Consider the following 6,000-nt stretch of genomic DNA (forward strand, 5'->3'; position numbering starts at 1 on the left):
GCTGCTGTTTGTCCTGCAGGAAGTGGTGTATTCTTCTCAGTCTGACACAGTCTGACTTCTCGGTCTGAGACAGAAATTGTCCAGAGCAGGAAAAGTTTTCTATGGGGATTTCCTACTACCCTGGACAGTTCCTGTCTAGGGCAGGGGTGGCAGCAGAGAGCACTGTGTCACATACAGCAGCTGATAAGTATAGGAAGACTTGAGATTTTTAAATGGAGGTAAATTACAAATCTATATAACTTTCTGACACCAGTTGACTGGAAAGAAAAAGACTTTTGCTAGACAACCCCTTAACTATTGCAATGATAAACTATTTTATGGAACTGGAGCTTTTTAGTTTAAAAAAAAAGTTATTTGTGGATCCAAGATCAGTTTCTAAAAACTTTCCATATTGCTCAGTGTATTACATTATGTTGTTTGTGTTCTCAATATACTATGAATATCCAACTAACGGGGATAAAGGTGCCGTCTCACACTAATGGAATCGGGTCCAGTGGTCAGAAAATCTATAAAGTTATCACCGGACGCCGGTGATAACTCAATATACTATGGTAGTACCAAAGTGGTAGGATTGGTGGTCAACCCTTTCATATAATGTGTGTTACAGATGCAGCTCGTAGCTTCATTAAAAGCTGCATATTACATTTAAAGGGAACCTGCCGTGGTGTAGTGGAAAAATATATAGTATAATGTCATTTATTGGTCTAAAGTTCTGCTCATTTTCAGTGCAGTGGGTGGTCCTATTAAGTGAGTAACAGTTATGTTTGTATGTAAAGGCCAGTTCACACTGAGCAAAAGGCAAGGAATTTCCTTGCTGAATCCTTGCTTAAAATTCCACTTGAAGAATTGAGAAGGACTGCCCACTGGACTCTTAAGCTCAAAATGAGCAGAGATTTAAATCAGCATATTAGAAGTTATCCTCAATCCTTCCCCACGACATGATATTTCAACTCCGGCCAGAACTGTAATGTGATACTTACAAAAAAGAACTGAATTTATAATGTGACAGGTTCCCTTTGATGCCCTGACTTCCTCATATTTGCTACAGAAGTGGCAAAGCATGTGCATTGAGAAATATACCATCCCTGTTCTCTAACCTTACAAAATATTTCTGGATTTTTATTGGTTTATGGGTAAAAATATTGTCCCACCAAAATGACACTACAACTTCAATCTTGCATTGAATTCCAATAAACTGTAATTTCCTAAGGGGTTTATGAGATTAAAAACCATAGCTGCCATCTTTCAGCATCAGCTCTTACCCACAAGTCCTTGCTTATATTACATCTCACCCCCATTTACTTGAATCTGGCAGAGTTGCTATATCAAGTACAGCCATTGGCCAGGAGTGGGACAGCTATCCTTCTCTGATATTACCCAATCCCGGTAATGCTAGACACTCTTATCAATGAATATTAATTAAAGCAATGTATTTAAAGTGCACAAGCTTTATTCAGTGACATGATGAGAATGAGGCATGACCGGCCTAAATTACAATGCCTAGCCTCCCAGGGGGAAACAAAGCTATATTAAAATATTGGCAGTTTCTGTGCAGTCAAACAAGTTGTGACTCTTGATGGTCCCTAGAGACTCTTTATTTAAAGAACCTGCTAATTGAAGCTGGAAATAGTGGAAAATATATGGACATAGTAGGTGCAAATAGAGTGCTAGTGGTAGAATGACAAAACTTTAAGGGAAGTATGAAGGACCCTTCAAATAACTCATGAAATTAATCAGAAACAAAAAAGTTAATTCAATAATGTTCCCATTCATATGCTTTAGGGTACCAGAATAAAACAATGGCATACATTTGCATATAGCAGTTCCATTGCAGTGCTACTGCAGTACCGCAACAGTACTACATGTGCCTTACTAAATGGAAAGTGCAAGACTTTTCATGCAGACACTTCAATACAGTAATATAGTAATATGATACATCTATTAGACCAAAGTGTGCCTGACTCTTACCTTGTATATTCCCCTATGGACATCTGCTTGGTGCTACACTGGGCCCCTGATACAAAGAAGTATTAAAGCGAATGCACCACTAGGTACTTTGCCTTCTGTTTTTTACACGAACGGACCGGGGGCCGGCGTGGGGATGTCTGTGCCGCAACCCTTTTTTTTTTTAACTCCCGCTTAGTTTCCTTGCACGGCGCCGATCTATTCTTTAGCACCGGCCCAGCATGAAGCACTGGAAGTGGTCCGCCTGCCCCCAGTGTGGCGATTATCCCTCTAATGTGATGCAGATTCTAATGGGGACCCTAATGGGAATCCAGCGGGCTTGCCTCCAGTGCTTCATGCTGGGCTGGTACTCAAGAATAGACTGGCGGTTCAAAAAAGGCCACGGCACTGGCATCCCTGCGCTGACGCCAGTCTATTGATATAAGCAACAGAAAACAATGTACCTTGTGGTGCATTCGCTTTGAATTAAACTGCCATATGGTTTTAAATAAAGCTGTGACAAGTGAACACGAACACATTTTTTATTTTTTATTTTGGGTTGTATAGTATTGTAGTTTGGTTCGTTCCCAGATCCATGTGTCATTTTCTTTCTATTTACACTCAACAATCAACTTCAGCATCAGGAATAAGAAATTCTGCAGGGTCTGACCTGAGTTCCTCAAAAACGAGTTAGCACTTAATGATGTCTGCTGAGCGTCTCCTATTTAGAAGAAGCTCCTCATTGTGGGAATCCATTATAATTACTGCAGACTGACTTCCTTGTGACTGCCTTCGAAATATTTTCAGAACGCTTTCTATTATGTGTATGTGCCTCCCATTAAGAATCCATCTCAATAATTACAACTGGGTAACGTCTGCTGCCTGTTGTCACATGGACTCTGACTGACCATGTTACAATAATGTTATGCCAGTTAAGGTAAAGAGGACGTGTTTTTTAAGAGCAATTTCAAGAGCTGCTCACCAGATCTACATGGATTCCCTGTGGTTGTAAATCAGAATCTTTTATATAGCACCACAGTAGCCATAGTATATGATACCTGGTGGCATAAAAGGAATGGCTTGGTAAAGGTATTTAAAGATACTTTCAGATAAATACGTTTTGTAGTATTTCAATTAAATAAGCAATATATAATAAAAATGACTCTGGAATAGTCACCAGATGGTGACAAATCGAAAATTATGTTACGTAGAATTAAACAGGAATTAGGGGAATAGCTGAGTGAGCGGCAGGAATACAGTTCAATGATCTGCAGCTTCTTGCTTGATTAGCATAGGATCGAGTCAGTGGAGGGTCCGCTAGGGCATGAGCTCACGTGTTAGGGGCATATAGGGGATCACTTTCTTAGAAACCTAATGGCTTTGAATTAGGAAAGCTGTCCACTTCCTAGGTAGTGCAAAACCTAGACAAACAGACTTCAAATGCACCACATTGACTAAAGTGTAGCAGACCCAGCAGAAAATGCATAGAAAATGTAGTGGAAATCATATCGGGTGGTTCTGGTGCAATTGTGCCAAAATTCTGGTGCATCTGCAATAGTATATCTGGTCCATTGTTTGCATTGTGATAGAGGAACACCAAACTGAGTATGCGTCCAGGGTGAGAGAAAGCCTCTCTGTTTAGCTATGCTCCCACAAAATCTTTTTAGGCTGTTTGAGTCCAAATAACGGACGTTTTTATGACCAAATAACGGACGTTTTTATGAAATAACAGCCATTATTTGGACTCAAATAGCCAAAAAAAAGACCTTGTGGGAACATAGACTTTATCTGTTAACATCTACCAGATTATTTTTTTTTATTCACACACAGTAAAATAGAGGCTAAATATGACCACAATTTTGAGTGATAAAACAATATATGAATATAGAAAAACAGCCTTATTTTACAAAAGCAGATAGTAAATAATGAGCATGTTCATTCTTTAGACACAGTCATAATCAACTACATCTTTTATTCTATACAGCCAGCAAACATCCAACTGGTTTCAATGGAGCACATGATTATATTGAAAATGCATCCGTAATTGATTTTTTTTTTGCTATTTGTTAAGTCCTGGAGAGAAGACCTGTGGGTAAAAAAAACATACCTAGAGCATGGTGTATTTAAAAAAAACAAACGAAAAAAAAAAACAACAATAAATTGTGTATGTAAACTATTAAATATTTCAGTATTGACTTCCTCTGACCACAGTATTTCTGACCAAATTCAGGCTAATATAATTCCTATCGGTTCTCCGTGGTATAGCTCCACTTTACTGGACATTGTAAAGGGTTAAAAAAAATATTGGGTTATGCAGTATTATAATTGTATTTTTACTGTGAATTTTCTGTACATCACTAATACTGAAGATGTTTAGCTGCGAGCCATAGACACCAACTGCATCCATTTACATTAGTTAACATTTGTATCATTGTATATATAATCTAGACGTACAGTACACACATTACACATGGTCTATATAAGTATAGTAAAATTATTTTCACACTTCCTAAATTTATGGATTAAAACTACCTTTTTTAAAACTACCTTTTTTAATGGATTAAAACTACCTTTATTACTACCTTTTTATATTAGTTTGATAAATATAATATGTTAAAAATGTGAACATCTTGTTGAATAGGAAGAGGATTGTGCTAGGCATCAGCTCAGGACCCATAACATTTTATGTCTGCACCGCAGGGTGAACTGAGGCATCTTATACATTATTCTAAAAGGGAAAATATTAATGCTGCACATCCTAAATGAAAAAAAGTGGGTCACACTGTAAAAGTAAAAGGGTCCTATTACATGGCCCCATCATAAACTGTTATCTGTTAGATCGGTGCTCATTTACTGAGCAATTACAAGGGCCGACTATTGGGCAGCAAGGGCTGCACGGACATCGTTAGCAATGTCCGTGCAGCCCTTGCCTTTAGTGTAAAATAATAAATTATTAACTTACCTTACCATGTTCCCCGGAGTCCTTGAAGGTCCCCGGTGTCTTGGCCAGTAATTGGCCTGTAAGTGCAGAGAACGGAACAGAAGGCAGAGCTGCAGACACTGGGGATGGCCTCCAAGGACATCGAGGAATGTGGTAAGGTGAGTTAGCATTGCATGCCTGGCACCTGATAATTTTATGTCTGAACCTAAAGAAACGATCAGATGATGATTGTTTCATCGGCTGATCGTGTTTAGTGATGAGCGAACATGCTTGTATGTTCGTACGAACATGGCACTTATTGGTCAATGATCGGAATGGTTATAACGATCATTTTCGCACATATTCGAACTTGTGAATGTACACAACTGCGTAATTTACGCTTTACATCTCATAATCTGTACACATGTGTGTAACTCTAGACCAAAACTTACAAAATCTGTTTGCAACTGTGTACGAAACCGTGAGCACAAATGCATAGGCAAATATGTACACAACAGTGTAATTTACACTTTGCACCTGATAATCTGTACGCATGTGCGTAGACAGAAATGTACGCCTCTAACGTTTATTTTTTGTTCATGAATGTTCGGCGAGCATGAACATGAACCGATCATGATCATTTTTCATATTCAGGATCTGAACCGAACATTGGGATGTTCGGTCATCACTAATCATGTTTTATGGAGCGATAATCGGCCGATTATCGTTCTGTTTAATAGGGCCCTAAGTGTTGTAACCACTCTCAGCCATATTGCTCCTCACACTCCTTTGTTGAGGGACCAGGAAAGTGGTCACTGTAATTGTAGGCTACACAGCTTCTAACAGTGTCGGACTGGGGTTTCTGGGGCCCACCAGAGTAAATGATCCTGGAGGCCCACCAATAAAGAACCAACGAGAAAATAACATGTCAGTCAGTGTTAGTGTAGGTTCTAAAGCAGGGGGCCCACCGGAGGGGGGGGCCCACTGGTGGGCCAGTCCGGTACTGGCTACTAAGGTAACGTATCTGTTCCTATCCTGGGGGCGGCAGGATGCATGAGGTGCCATGCAACAAAGGATCATGGTTTTAAAAAGTGAAATTTTAGTAATTGCTCTCACACACCGTCAAAAGAATGGCT

Source organism: Dendropsophus ebraccatus, chromosome 5 (genome assembly GCF_027789765.1).
Source record: "Dendropsophus ebraccatus isolate aDenEbr1 chromosome 5, aDenEbr1.pat, whole genome shotgun sequence".
NCBI lineage: Eukaryota > Metazoa > Chordata > Amphibia > Anura > Hylidae > Dendropsophus > Dendropsophus ebraccatus.